This window comes from Salmo trutta, chromosome 6, assembly GCF_901001165.1.
Source record: "Salmo trutta chromosome 6, fSalTru1.1, whole genome shotgun sequence".
In the NCBI taxonomy this organism is placed as follows: Eukaryota; Metazoa; Chordata; class Actinopteri; order Salmoniformes; family Salmonidae; genus Salmo; species Salmo trutta.
Window position 1 is genome coordinate 11074900 of NC_042962.1, and position 14542 is coordinate 11089441.

Below are 14542 nucleotides of genomic sequence, written 5' to 3' on the forward strand. Positions count from 1 at the left end.
GACATGCCCAGCACATGCCGTGCTAGGAAGGGCATCCAGCCAGGACGAGTGGCAAAACCGGCTCCACGCTTCAGTTCACCAGTGCGTGTTCACAGTCCTGTCTGGCCCGTCCCTGCTCCCCGCACCAAGTCCACAGTGCATGTCCCCAGTCCTGTCCGGCCCGTCCCTGCTCCCCGCACCAAGCCCAAGGTGCGTGTCCCCAGCCCTGCCAGTCAGCAGTCGTCAGAGCTGCCCGCCAGTCAACAGTCGTCGGAGCTGCCCGCCAGTCAACAGTCGTCGGAGCTGCCCGCCAGTCAACAGTCGTCGGAGCTGCCCGCCAGTCAACAGTCGTCGGAGCTGCCCGCCAGTCAACAGTCGTCGGAGCTGCCCGCCAGTCAACCATCACCAGAGCTGCCCGCCAGTCAACAGTCGTCAGAGCTGCCCGCCAGTCAAGAGTCGTCAGAGCTGCCCGCCAGTCAACAGTCGTCAGAGCTGCCCGCCAGTCAACAGTCGTCAGAGCTGCCCGCCAGTCAACAGTCGTCAGAGCTGCCCGCCAGTCAACAGTCGTCAGAGCTGCCCGCCAGTCAACAGTCGCCAGAGAGGCCAGACTGCGCTGAACTGCCGGAGTGGCCAGACTGCGCTGAACTGCCGGAGTGGCCAGACTGCGCTGAACTGCCGGAGTGGCCAGACTGCGCTGAACTGCCGGAGTGGCCAGACTGCGCTGAACTGCCGGAGTGGCCAGACTGCCCTGAACTGCCGGAGTGGCCAGACTGCCCTGAACTGCCGGAGTGGCCAGACTGCCCTGAACTGCCGGAGTGGCCAGACTGCCCTGAACTGCCGGAGTGGCCAGACTGCCCTGAACTGCCGGAGTGGCCAGACTGCCCTGAACTGCCGGAGTGGCCAGACTGCCCTGAACTGCCGGAGTGGACAGACTGCCCTGAACTGCCGGAGTGGCCAGACTGCCCTGAACTGCCGGAGTGGCCAGACTGCCCTGAACTGCCGGAGTGGCCAGACTGCCCTGAACTGCTGGAGTGGCCAGACTGCCCTGAACTGCCGGAGTGGCCAGACTGCCCTGAACTGCCGGAGTGGCCAGACTGCCCTGAACTGCCGGAGTGGCCAGACTGCCCCGAACTGCCGGAGTGGCCAGACTGCCCCGAACTGCCGGAGTGGCCAGACTGCGCCGAACTGCCGGAGTGGCCAGACTGCGCCGAACTGCCGGAGTGGCCAGACTGCGCCGAACTGCCGGAGTGGCCAGACTGCGCCGAACTGCCGGAGTGGCCAGACTGCGCCGAACTGCCGGAGTGGCCAGACTGCCCCGAACTGCCAGAGTGGCCAGGGACGCCCGCCAGCCCGGTGAGTCCTGTGCCTACGCCTAGGGCCAGGCCTCTGTCATGTCTCCCCAGCCTGGTGAATCCTGGGTCAGTGCCGTCAGAGCAGCCAGGGTCGCCCGCCAGCCAGGCGCAACCATCGCCGCCCGCCAGCCGGGCGCAGCCAGGGTTGCCCGCCAGCCGGGCGCAACAAGGGTCGCCCGCCAGCCAGGCGCAACCATCGCCGCCCGCCAGCCGGGCGCAACCATCGCCGCCCGCCAGCCGGGCGCAACCATCGCCGCCCGCCTGGTGAATCCTGGGTCAGTGCCGTCAGAGCAGCCAGGGTCGCCCGCCAGCCAGGCGCAACCATCGCCGCCCGCCAGCCGGGCGCAGCCAGGGTTGCCCGCCAGCCGGGCGCAACAAGGGTCGCCCGCCAGCCAGGCGCAACCATCGCCGCCCGCCAGCCGGGCGCAACCATCGCCGCCCGCCAGCCGGGCGCAACCATCGCCGCCCGCCAGCCGGGCGCAGTCAGTGTCGCCCACCAGACCTTCGGCGCGGCCAGGTGCGCCACCGAAGAGGGCGACGTCAAGGGTGGAGCAGAGGCCACGTCCCGCACCTGAGCCGCCGCCGTAAGAAGGCCCACCCGGACCCTCCCCTTCAGAGTCAGGTTTTGCGGCCGGAGTCCGCACCTTTGGGGGGGGGGTACTGTAACGCCCTGGCCATAGAGAGGGGTTTTTGTTCTTTATTTTGGTTAGGCCAGGGTGTTACATTGGGTGGGCGTTCTATGTTCCTTTTTCTATGTTTTTGTATTTCTTTGTTTTGGGCCGTGTGTGTGGCTCCCAATCAGGCACAGCTGAAGCTCGTTGCTGCTGATTGGGAGTCACACATAAGGAGCATGTTTTTCCTTTGGGTTTGTGGGTAATTGTTTCTGTCAGTGTTTTTGTACCAGACAGGACTGTTTGCTGTCGGTTTACTCTTTTCTTGTTTTGTATAGTGTTCATGTTGTTTACATTAAATTCTAATAATGAACACTAACTCCGCTGCACCTTGGTCCACTTCTTCAGACGACAGCCGTTACACCAACAGGAGGATCTCTGAAGACATTTGCCTCTGTACGTGATCCAATGGGTGGATCTTTAAAGACATTACCTCTATACGTGACCCAAATGAAGGATATCTAAAGACATTACCTCTATTCTTTTTTCCACGGGAGGATCTCTGAAGACATTCAAAAATCAAATCAAATCAAATTTATTTATATAGCCCTTCGTACATCAGCTGAAATCTCAAAGTGCTGTACAGAAACCCAGCCTAAAACCCCAAACAGCAAGCAATGCATGTGAAAGAAGCACGGTGGCTGGGAAAAACTCCCTAGGAAAAACTCCTGAGAAAGGCCAAAAACCTAGGAAGAAACCTAGAGAGGAACCAGGCTATGAGGGGTGGCCAGTCCTCTTCTGGCTGTGCCGGGTGGATATTATAATAGAACATGGTAAAGATGTTAAAATGTTCGTAAATGACCAGCATGGTCAAATAATAATAATCATAGTAATTGTCGAGGGTGCAACAAGCACGTCCGGTGAACAGGTCAGGGTTCCGTAGCCGCAGGCAGAACAGTTGAAACTGGAGCAGCAGCATGGCCAGGTGGACTGGGGACAGCAAGGTGTCATCATGCCAGGTAGTCCTGAGGCATGGTCCTAGGGCTCAGGTCCTCCGAGAGAAAGAAAGAAAGAGAGAAAGAGAATTAGAGAGAGCATATTTACATTCACACAGGACACCGGATAAGACAAGAATACTCCAGATGTAACAGACTGACCCTAGCCCCCCGACACATAAACTACTGCAGCATAAATACTGGAGGCTGAGACAGGAGGGATCAGAAGACACTGTGGCCCCATCCGATGATACCCCCGGACACCACTAGAGGGATATCTACAACCACCAACTTACCGTCCGAAGACAAGGCCGAGTATAGCCCACAAAGATGTCTGCCACGGCACAACCCAAGGGGGGGGCGCCAACCCAGACAGGAAGACCACGTCAGTGGCTCAACCTACTCAAGTGACGCACCCCTCCCATGGACGGCATGGAAGAACACCAGTAAGTCAGTGACTCAGCCCCTGTAAAAGGGTTAGAGGCAGAGAATCCCAGTGGGAAGAGGGGAACCGACAAGCCAGAGACAGCAAGGGCGGTTCGTTGCTCCAGCCTTTCCGTTCACCTTCACACTCCTGGGCCAGACTATACTTAATCATAGGATCTACTGAAGAGATAAGTCTTCAGTAAAGACTTAAAGGTTGAGACTGAGTCTGCGTCTCTCACATGGGTAGGCAGACCATTCCATAAAAATGGAGCTCTATAGGAGAAAGCCCTACCTCCAGCCGTTTGCTTAGAAATTCTAGGGACAATTAGGAGGCCTGCGTCTTGTGACCGTAGCGTACGTGTAGGTATGTACGGCAGGACCAAATCGGAAAGATAGGTAGGAGCAAGCCCATGTAATGCTTTGTAGGTTAGCAGTAAAACCTTGAAATCAGCCCTTGCCTTAACAGGAAGCCAGTGTAGGGAGGCTAGCACTGGAGTAATATGATCAAATTTTTTGGTTCTAGTCAGGATTCTAGCAGCCGTATTTAGCACTAACTGAAGTTTGTTTAGTGCTTTATCCGGGTAGCCGGAAAGTAGAGCATTGCAGTAGTCGAGCCTAGAAGTAACAAAAGCATGGATTAATTTTTCTGCGTCATTTTTGGACAGAAAGTTTCTGATTTTTGCAATGTTACGTAGATGGAAAAAAGCTGTCCTTGAAGCAGTCTTGATATGTTCTTCAAAGGAGAGATCAGGGTCCAGAGTAACGCCGAGGTCCTTCACAGTTTTATTTGAGACGACTGTACAACCATCCAGATTAATTGTCAGATTCAACAGAAGATCTCTTTGTTTCTTGGGACCTAGGACAAGCATCTCTGTTTTGTCCGAGTTTAAAAGTAGAAAATTTGCAGCCATCCACTTCCTTATGTCTGAAACACAGGCTTCTAGCGAGGGCAATTTTGGGGCTTCACCATGTTTCATTGAAATGTACAGCTGTGTGTCGTCCGCATAGCAGTGAAATTTAACATTATGTTTTCGAATGACATCCCCAAGAGGTAAAATATATAGTGAAAACAATAGTGGTCCTAGAACGGAACCTTGAGGAACACCGAAATTTACAATTGATTTGTCAGAGGACGAACCATTCACAGAGACAAACTGATATCTTTCCGACAGATAAGATCTAAACCAGGCCAGAACTTGTCCATGTAGACCAATTTGGGTTTCCAATCTCTCCAAAAGAATGTGGTGATCGATGGTATCAAAAGCGGCACTAAGATCTAGGAGCATGAGGACAGATGCAGAGCCTCGGTCTGACGTCATTAAAAGGTCATTTACCACCTTCACAAGTGCAGTCTCAGTGCTATGATGGGGTCTAAAACCAGACTGAAGCGTTTCGTATACATTGTTTGTCTTCAGGAAGGCAGTGAGTTGCTGCGCAACAACTTTTTCTAAAATTTTTGAGAGGAATGGAAGATTCGATATAGGCCGATAGTTTTTTATAATTTCTGGGTCAAGATTCGGCTTTTTCAAGAGAGGCTTTATTACTGCCACTTTTAGTGAGCTTGGTACACATCCGGTGGATAGAGAGCCGTTTATTATGTTCAACATAGGAGGGCCAAGCACAGGAAGCAGCTCTTTCAGTAGTTTAGTTGGAATAGGGTCCAGTATGCAGCTTGAGGGTTTGGAGGCCATGATTATTTTCATCATTATGTCAAGAGATATAGTACTAAAACACTTTAGTATCTCCCTTGATCCTAGGTCCTGGCAGAGTTGTGCAGACTCTGGACAATGAAGCCCTGGAGGAATACCCAGATTTAAAGAGGAGTCCGTAATTTGCTTTCTAATGATCATGATCTTTTCCTCAAAGAAGTTCATAAATTTATTACTGCTGAAGTGAAAGCCATCCTCCATTTGCGAATGCTGCTTTTTAGTTAGCTTTGCGACAGTGTCAAAAAGAAATTTCGGATTGTTCTTATTTTCCTCAATTAAGTTGGAAAAATAGGATGATCGTGCAGCAGTGAGGGCTCTTCGATACTGCGCGGTACTGTCTTTCCAAGCTAGTCGGAAGACTTCCAGTTTAGTGTGGCGCCATTTCCGTTCCAATTTTCTGGAAGCTTGCTTCAGAGCTCGTGTATTTTCTGTATACCAGGGAGCTAGTTTCTTATGACAGATGTTTTTAATTTTTAGGGGTGCAACTGCATCTAGGGTATTGCGCAAGGTTGAATTGAGTTCCTCGGTTAGGTGGTTAACTGATTCTTGTCCTCTGACGTCCTTGGGTAGGCAGAGGGAGTCTGGAAGGGCATCAAGGAATCTTTGGGTTGTCTGAGAATTTATAGCACGACTTTTAATCTTCCTTGGTTGGGGTCTGAGCAGATTATTTGTTGCAATTGTAAACGCAATAAAATGGTGGTCCGATAATCCAGGATTATGAGAAAAAACATTAAGATCCACAACATTTATTCCATGGGACAAAACTAGGTCCAGAGTATGACTGTGGCAGTGAGTAGGTCCAGAGACATGTTGGACAAAACCCACTGAGTCGATGATGGCTCCGAAAGCCTTTTGGAGTGGGTCTGTGGACTTTTCCATGTGAATGTTAAAGTCACCAAAAATTAGAATATTATCTGCTATGACTACAAGATCCGATAGGAATTCAGGGAACTCAGTAAGGAACACTGCATATGGCCCAGGAGGCCTGTAAACAGTAGCTATAAAAAGTGATTGAGTAGGCTGCATAGATTTCATGACTAGAAGCTCAAAAGACGAAAACGTCATTGTTTTTTTTTTTTGTAAATTGAAATTTGCTATCGTAAATGTTAGCAACACCTCCGCCTTTGCCGGATGCACGGGGGGTTTGGTCACTAGTGTAACCAGGGGGTGAGGCCTCATTTAACACAGTAAATTCATCAGGCTTAAGCCATGTTTCAGTCAGGCCAATCACATCAAGATTATGATCAGTGATTAGTTCTTTGACTATAACTGCCTTGGAAGTGAGGGATCTAACATTAAGTAACCCAATTTTGAGATGTGAAGTATCACAATCTCTTTCAATAATGGCAGGAATGGAGGAGGTCTTTATACTAGTAAGATTACTGAAGCGAACACCGCCATTTTTAATTTTGCCCAACCAAGATCGAGGCACAGACACGGTCTCAATGGGGAAAGCTGAGCTGACTACGCTAACTGTGCTAGTGGCAGACTCCACTAAGCTGGCAGGCTGGCTAACAGCCTGTTGCCTGGCCTGCACCCTATTTCATTACCTCTATACGTGACCCAACGGGAGGATCTCTGAAGACATTACCTCTATACGTGACCCAACGAGGATCTCTAAAGACATTACCTCTATACGTGACCCAACGGGAGGATCTCTGAAGACATTACCTCTATACGTGACCCAACGAGGATCTCTAAAGACATTACCTCTATACGTGACCCAACGGGAGGATCTCTGAAGACATTACCTCTATACGTGACCCAACGAGGATCTCTAAAGACATTACCTCTATACGTGACCCAACGGGAGGATCTCTGAAGACATTACCTCTATACGTGACCCAACGAGGATCTCTAAAGACATTACCTCTATACGTGACCCAACGAGGATCTCTAAAGACATTACCTCTATACGTGACCCAACGGGAGGATCTCTGAAGACATTACCTCTATACGTGACCCAACGAGGATCTCTAAAGACATTACCTCTATACGTGACCCAACGGCAGGATCTCTGAAGACATTACCTCTATACGTGACCCAACGAGGATCTCTAAAGACATTACCTCTATACGTGACCCAAAGGGAGGATCTCTGAAGACATTCTAGGTAGTTTCAGGTATACGATGTTACAATGAGCAGTGCATGCAAAACCTTTAGCCTCTCTCTCTCTCTCTCTCTCTCTCTCTCTCTCTCTCTCTCTCTCTCTCTCTCTCTCTCTCTCTCTCTCTCTCTCCCTCCCTCCATCTATCTCTCTCTCTCTCTCTCTCTCTCTCCCTCCATCTAGCTCTCTCTTTCCTTCTCTCTCCCCAGCACTGTTTTCTGTGTGTGTGTATGTTCATGGGTAGCTAAGTGTGTTTCGGTTTATTGATGCTTACAATTTTTTTCTCGTATTGAGTGCTTGGATCCTAATTTTATCAAATATGTTCGAAGAAGAAGAAAAAACAGCTGAAATTCAGTTTGGCAAAAATAATGTTTGTTTCAATGGACTGTTTCTCATTACAGTCATTAAGCATCAGACAACAAAGACTATTTTAATGAAGAATATGAAGTGAAAATATAAAACAGAGACTCTTTCCCTGGCAACCAACCGCTTTTAATGCGTTGAATGCGGCCTCTTTTGATTATGTCTCCCTTGTTTGAAATGGAGTAAATTAAGATGTTAAAGTCAGGGTTTTTTTTCAGCTTTGCGAAAGGTCAGAAGTCTAACATAATTATAGCGTATTACTCTGAGAAAACACATGGTAGGGAGATGATATGAAAATACATGCTGTAGCCTGTAAACAATTACTTTCACCTCTTTGATAAGCATAATGTTTTTATGGCTGAATCGAGGTTTAATGAAGTCTTGTAAAACATAGAGTTAAAGAGTTTCATTGGAGTTGACCTCTGGCTGACTTTGCCTGACTTTGCCTGACTGACTGACTGACTGACAGTATTGAGAAGCACTCACAGGGGAATTACATGTTGGTCAGAAATGTATATTAAATAAATGTCTAACTGAGAACAATCTACCGGTAGAATGGGTTTGAAAATCACAACTGTTCTGTTTTTGCAAAAAATCCCATTTCGACTTAACAATTTCAAGTGTAAATCTTTTTTTGGCTAGATACGAAAAAAAAGTTATCAGCTATCCTGAAAAACATGACAGACCATTACCATTCTGCTTGTGCATGAATGCTGGGTGTTTTGACACACCAGTGAAATATTTGGATAATATTTCTATATTTTTAACAAGAAGGAACATACAGTGCATTTTTTCCCCTCATCATTCTAAACACCATTCTCCATAATGACAAAGCAAAAACATTTACATTTACATAAGTGTTACGACCCTTTACTCAGTACTTTACCTTACAGTCTCGAGTCTTCTTGGGTATGACGCTACAAGCTTGGTACACCTGTATTTGGGGAGTTTCTCCCATTCTTCTCTGCAGATTCTCTCAAGCTCTGTCAGGTTGGATGGGGAGTGTCACTGCACAGCTGTTTTCAGTTCTCTCCAGAGATGTTCAATCAGGTTCAAGTTCGGGCTCTGGCTGGGCGCAGTGGCAGTTCTAGCTTCTATGGCTCCCTGGGGGAACCTTCCCTTCAGCCAATAAAACAAAAAAGCACCATTCTGCACTAACTGTCACTTTTACTCAGACATTTGGAACAACACAAATAAATAATCATAAGATTTAAAACTATATAAATATAAAAACATACACAAAAATAAGACTCATAAATATAAAAAAGAAGTAGCAAAGACAAAAATAGAAACAAATTTTTGTTCATTTGGCACTCGAGCATCAATACATTACCCATCCCCCAACACGGTCAACCAAAAGTCAAGACTAAACCAATTCACCTTGGTGGTGTGCAGACTGGTTTTATATTATTCTTAACAATTTTGCACAAACCAGAAAGAAATGCAACAATATGTTTGTGAAACTATATATTCACAGTATTATGAATGAATTGTGATTTATTTGGTAGCATTTCGTAGTGTGACTGATTTACTAATTTCATTAGTACTGTACAAGGTGCACTATTTAATAGATTCCCCCGCTCCCCTCTACCTCGGGCTTCCAGTGGGGAGACTTGAGGTCAACCTACCCCCGTCCCCCTCCCCATCTCGTACTTCTGAGTGGGAGACCTTCCCAGGCAGTAGCCTGCCTAGCTCACAAACTAGAATCAGGGCGCCCACTCTGACAAGGTTAATTGACCCACAGTCCGACACGGTGACATGATATCATGGATGTGACGTACAAATGAGCAATAGAAAACCGATCGCGCAAATGTCACCATTACGCATTTTTTTGTGCGGGCACCACATGTCGCCCCCGGCATGATGCCGTCCTGGGCGGATGCCCATGTCGCCAATACCTAAATCTGCCACTGGGCCTGGGACACTCAAGGTCATTCAGAGACTTGTCCTAAAGCCACTCCTGCATTGTTTTGGCTGTGTGTTTAGGGTTGTTGTCCTGTTGGAAGGTGAACCTCCACCCCAGTCTGATGTCTTGAGCGCTCCGGTGGAGGTTTTCATCCAGGATCTTTGCTCCGTTCATCTTTCCCTCGATCCTGACTAGTCTCCCAGTCCCTGCCGCTGAAAAACATCCCCACAGCATGATGCTGCCACCACCATGTTTCACTTTAGGGATGGTGCCAGGCTTCCTCAAGACGTGACGCTTGGCATTCAGGCAAAATAGTTCAATATTGGCTTCATCTGACCAGATTATCTTGTTTCTCATGGTCTGAGAGTCTTTTAGGTGCCTTTTGGCAAACTCCAAGCGGACTGTCATGTGCCTTTTTCTGAGGAGTGGCTTCCATCTGGCCACTCTACCATAAAGGCCTCAGGTTCTTGGTCACCTCCCTGACTAAGGCCCTTCTCCCCAGCTGGGCAGTCAGCTCTAGGAAGAGTCTTGGTGGTTCCAAACTTCTTCCATTTAAGAATGATGGAGGCCACTGTTCTTGGGGACCTTCAATACTGCTGAAATGTTTTGGTACCCTTCCCCAGATCTGTCCCTCGACACAATCCTGTCTCTGAGCTCTGTGGACAATTCCTTCGATCTCATGGCTTGGTTTTTACCCTGACATGCGCTATCAACTGTGGGACCTTATGTAGGAAGCTGTGTGCCTTTCCAAATCATGTCCATTCAATTGAATTTACCACAGGTGGACTCCAATCAGGTTGTAGAAACATATCAAGGATGATACACTTCGGGTATCATATCAAAGGGTCTGAAAATAAGGTTTTTCAGTTTTTTAATTGTAATACATTTCTGTTTTCGCTTTCTCATTATGAGGTATTGTGTGTAGATCGATAAGGAAAAAAATAATTTAATCTATTTTAGAATAAGGCTGTAACTGAACAAAATGTGGAAAAAGTCAAGGGGTCTTATTAATACTTTATGAATGCACTGTATATGTGTGTTAAGTTGTTTTTATTGTGCACATACTTAAAGACAACATCAACTTGAAATGTACTGTATGTGAGCCACATGTATTATAAAGAATAATTTGTGACACATGATCAGTAACAGAAAAGCTAATGCACTTTGTCTACAAACACACAAACAAACACCCAGCTGGTCTCCTAGCCCTTCCTGCCTGACCCAAAGCTACATTTAGTCACAAAAAGAAGGGGGTTAAGGAAAGAAAGCAGGAAAGAGGGAAGTGGAGAGGTTGTGCGATGAGGAGCTTGCCAGGTGAATACAATTATTTTCAAATGCAGCTTATGCCCTGATACTGAGCCCTCTATTCCCCTCTCCCTTAATCCATCTCCCTCTCTCCCACTCTCCCTCTCCCACTCTCCCTCTCTCCCTATCCCTCTATCCCTCTACCTCTATCCCTCTCTCCTTCTCCCCCTCTCTCCCTCTATCTCTCTATCCCTCTACCTTTCCATCCCTCTATCTCTATCCCTCTACCTCTCTATCCCTCTCTCCCTCTATTCATCTATCCCTCTCTCCCTCTCTCCCTCTCTCCCTCTCTTCCTCTATCCTCCTCTCCCTCTCTCCCTTTCTCTCTATTCCTCTCTCCCTATCCCTCTCTCCCTCTATCTGTCTTTCCCTCACTCTCTCTCTCCCTCTATCCTCCTCTCCCTCTCTCCTGCTACCTCTCTATCCCTCTCTCCCTATCCCTCTCTCCCTCTATCCTCCTCTCCCTCTCTCCTGCTACCTCTCTATCCCTCTCTCCCTCTCTCCCGCTATCTCTCTCTCCCTCTATCTGTCTTTCCCTCACTCTCTCTCTCCCTCTATCCCTCTCTCCCACTATCTTCCTCTCCCTCTATCCCTCTTTCCCGCTATCCCTCTCTCTCCCTCTACCAGGCCTTCTCGCTCTGTGCTAAATAGCATCAAGGGGAGCTGTCAGACAGAGAGAGAAAGAAAGCAACAGAGAGGAAGAAAGAGCGTGAGAGAGAATGAGAGAGAACCACGTGTAGTACAGACAAAAACCTGCCTAAAGTTAACGAGTCGTTCCCTCACTCAGTCCCTTCTCCAGTCCTTCTCTTGCCTGGAATCAAGCATCTGCCTAAACGGACAGCCTAACATCTCTGGGTCTACCCTAAAACTGACTAACCTATGCAAAGACAGGTGTGTGTGTGTGTGTGTGTGTGTGTGTGTGTGTGTGTGTGTGTGTGTGTGTGTGTGTGTGTGTGTGTGTGTGTGTGTGTGTGTGTGTGTGTGTGTGTGTGTGTGTGTATGTATAAAGAAGGGGCTGAGGTTTGATGTGCTGTTTGCCTCGGAGAGCCTCCGGAGCATTGCGGGGTGTGTGAATTTGTGGGTGTGTGTTTCCCCCAGGATGAATCTGTGTTCCCTGTGCCGAGGAGAAGCCATGGGGTTTGTGTGTGTGTGTGTGTGTGTGTGTGTGTGTGTGTGTGTGTGTGTGTGTGTGTGTGTGTGTGTGTGTGTGTGTGTGTGTGTGTGTGTGTGTGTGTGTGTGTGTGTGTGTGATAGGGAGAAGGGAATATTACTCACAGGACATTTAATCGACAGGGAATTTCACGCTAGTTACGGCTTGTCGTCAACCGACTATGACGTAAAGTACTGCGGCAATTTGTTATTAGTGGCTCAGAAGTTTGGACAAATCCTTTGTCAAACCCTTCCACTGTGTCCCCTTGTCCCCTGGCCAGTGTGTCAATATGTCTGGTGTCACAATAGAAGCGGCACGTACAGATGTTAAGAACCATCTGTGTTCTGAGTTCATTTCTAAGGTAGTGGTATGGCCTTTACCTGCCAGTGTGTGTGTATATATATATATATATATATTCATACATATGGTAATAAAAAATGTGGAAATTGAGCAGGTTGAGGTGACTAAACTGCTTGGAGTAACCCTGGATTGTAAATTGTCATGGTCAAAACATGTTGATACAACAGTAGTTAAGATGGGGAGAAGTCTGTCCATAATGAAGCACTTCTCTGCCTTCTTAACAACACTATCAACAAGGCAGATCCTACAGGCCCCAGTGTTGGTGCACCTGGACTACTGTTCAGTCGTGAGGTCAGGTGCCACAAAGAGGGACTTAGGAAAATTGGTTCAGAACAGGGCAGCATGGCTGGCCCTTAGATGTACACTGAGGACTAACATTTATAATATGCATGTCAATCTCTCCTGGCTCAAAGTGGAGGAGAGATTACCTTCATCACTAGTTGTACTTGTGAGAGGTGTTGACATGTTGAATGCACTGAGCTGTTTGTTTGAACTACTGGCACACAGTTCAGACACCCATGTATACCCCACAAGACATGCCACCAGAGGTCTCTTCACAGTCCAGAACAGACTATGGGAGGAGCACAGTACTACATAGAGCCATGACTACATGGAACTCTATTCCAAATCAAGTAACTCATGCCAGCAGTAAAATTAGATTTAAAAAACAGATAACAGTACACCTTATGGAAGAGCGGGGACTGTGAAGCAACACACACGTAGGCACAGACACATGCATACACACACGATAACATACGCAATATACACACATATACAAATGGATTTTGTGCTGAAGATATGTGGAAGTGGAGTAGGGGCCTGAGGGCACACACTTAGTGTGTTGTGAAATATGTTGTGAATGTATTGTAACGTGTTTAAAACTGTAGAACTGCCTTCATTTAGCCGGAAACCAGGAAGAGTAGCTGCTGCCTTGTAAGGAACAAATGGGGATCCATAATAAATACAAATACAAATAAATTGTCAGTATATTCATAGTGTCAGTATATTCATAGAGTCAGTATATTCATAGAGTGTCAATATATTCATAGTGTCAGTATATTCACAGTGTCAGTATATTAATAGTGTCAGTATATTCATAGTGTCAGTATATTAATAGTGTCAGTGTTAGGTATTGATTATGAGGTAGGTGAAGGAGTCAAGTGCAGGAGAGCAGAGATGTCCAAGGAGCGTCTTTTAATAGGCAAGTCCACAACAAAAGGACACGACCAATACCAATAACAAAGCCCACGACAACAAAAGGAATACAGTTACTCACGGAAGGAGGAAAAAACAACGCTCCTCAAACTTATACACAATCGGTATATACGTGAAATAAACTGAGGCACAACCTCAATGAGCAACCTGAGACAATTAATCCCGCACAAACCTAAGAAGGCAACAGGGGTAAAATATACACACAGAAATTAAAGCAAATGAAACCAGGTGTGAAAAAACCAAAGACAAAACAAATGAAAAAAGAAAAATGGATCGGTGACGGCTAGTAGGCCGGCAACGCCGACCGCCGAGTACCGCCCGAACAGGGCGAGGAACCACCCTCGATGGAAGTCGTGACAGTACCCCCCACCCCCGACACGTGACCCCCGCAGCGCGCCGACGCCGGCCTCGAGGACAACCCGGAGGACGAGGCGCAAGGCGATCCGGATGGAGGCGGTGAAACTCCCTCAGCATAGATGGGTCTAATACGTCCTCCACCGGCACCCAGCATCTCTCCTTCGGGCCGTACCCCTCCCAATCCACAAGGTACTGAAGGCCCCTCACCCGACGCCTTGAGTCCAGTATGGACCGAACTGCATACGCCGGAGGGCGGAGGGACCTCCCGCACCTCAGCTTCTTGGCGAGGACCAGCCACCACTGGCCTGAGGAGAGACACATGAAATGAGGGGTTAATACGGTAATAAGGGGGGAGCTGTAACCTATAACACACCTCGTTTATTCTCCTCAGGACTTTAAATGGCCCTACAAACTGCAGACCCAGCTTCCGGCAGGGCAGGTGGAGGGGCAGGTTTCGGGTCAAGAGCTAGACCCGGTCCCCCGGTGCGAACACCGGGGCCTCACTGCGGTGGCGGTCAGCGCTTGCCTTCTGCCGCCCTCTGGCCCGTTTAAGGTACCTGTGGGCAGCCTCCCAGGTCTCCCTCGAGTGCCTCACCCATTTGTCCACCACAGGAGCTTCGGTCTGCCACGGTACCAGGACCGGCTGATACCCCAACACGCACTGGAAGGGTGATAGGTTTGTAGATGAGTGGTGAGTTCTGGGCCAT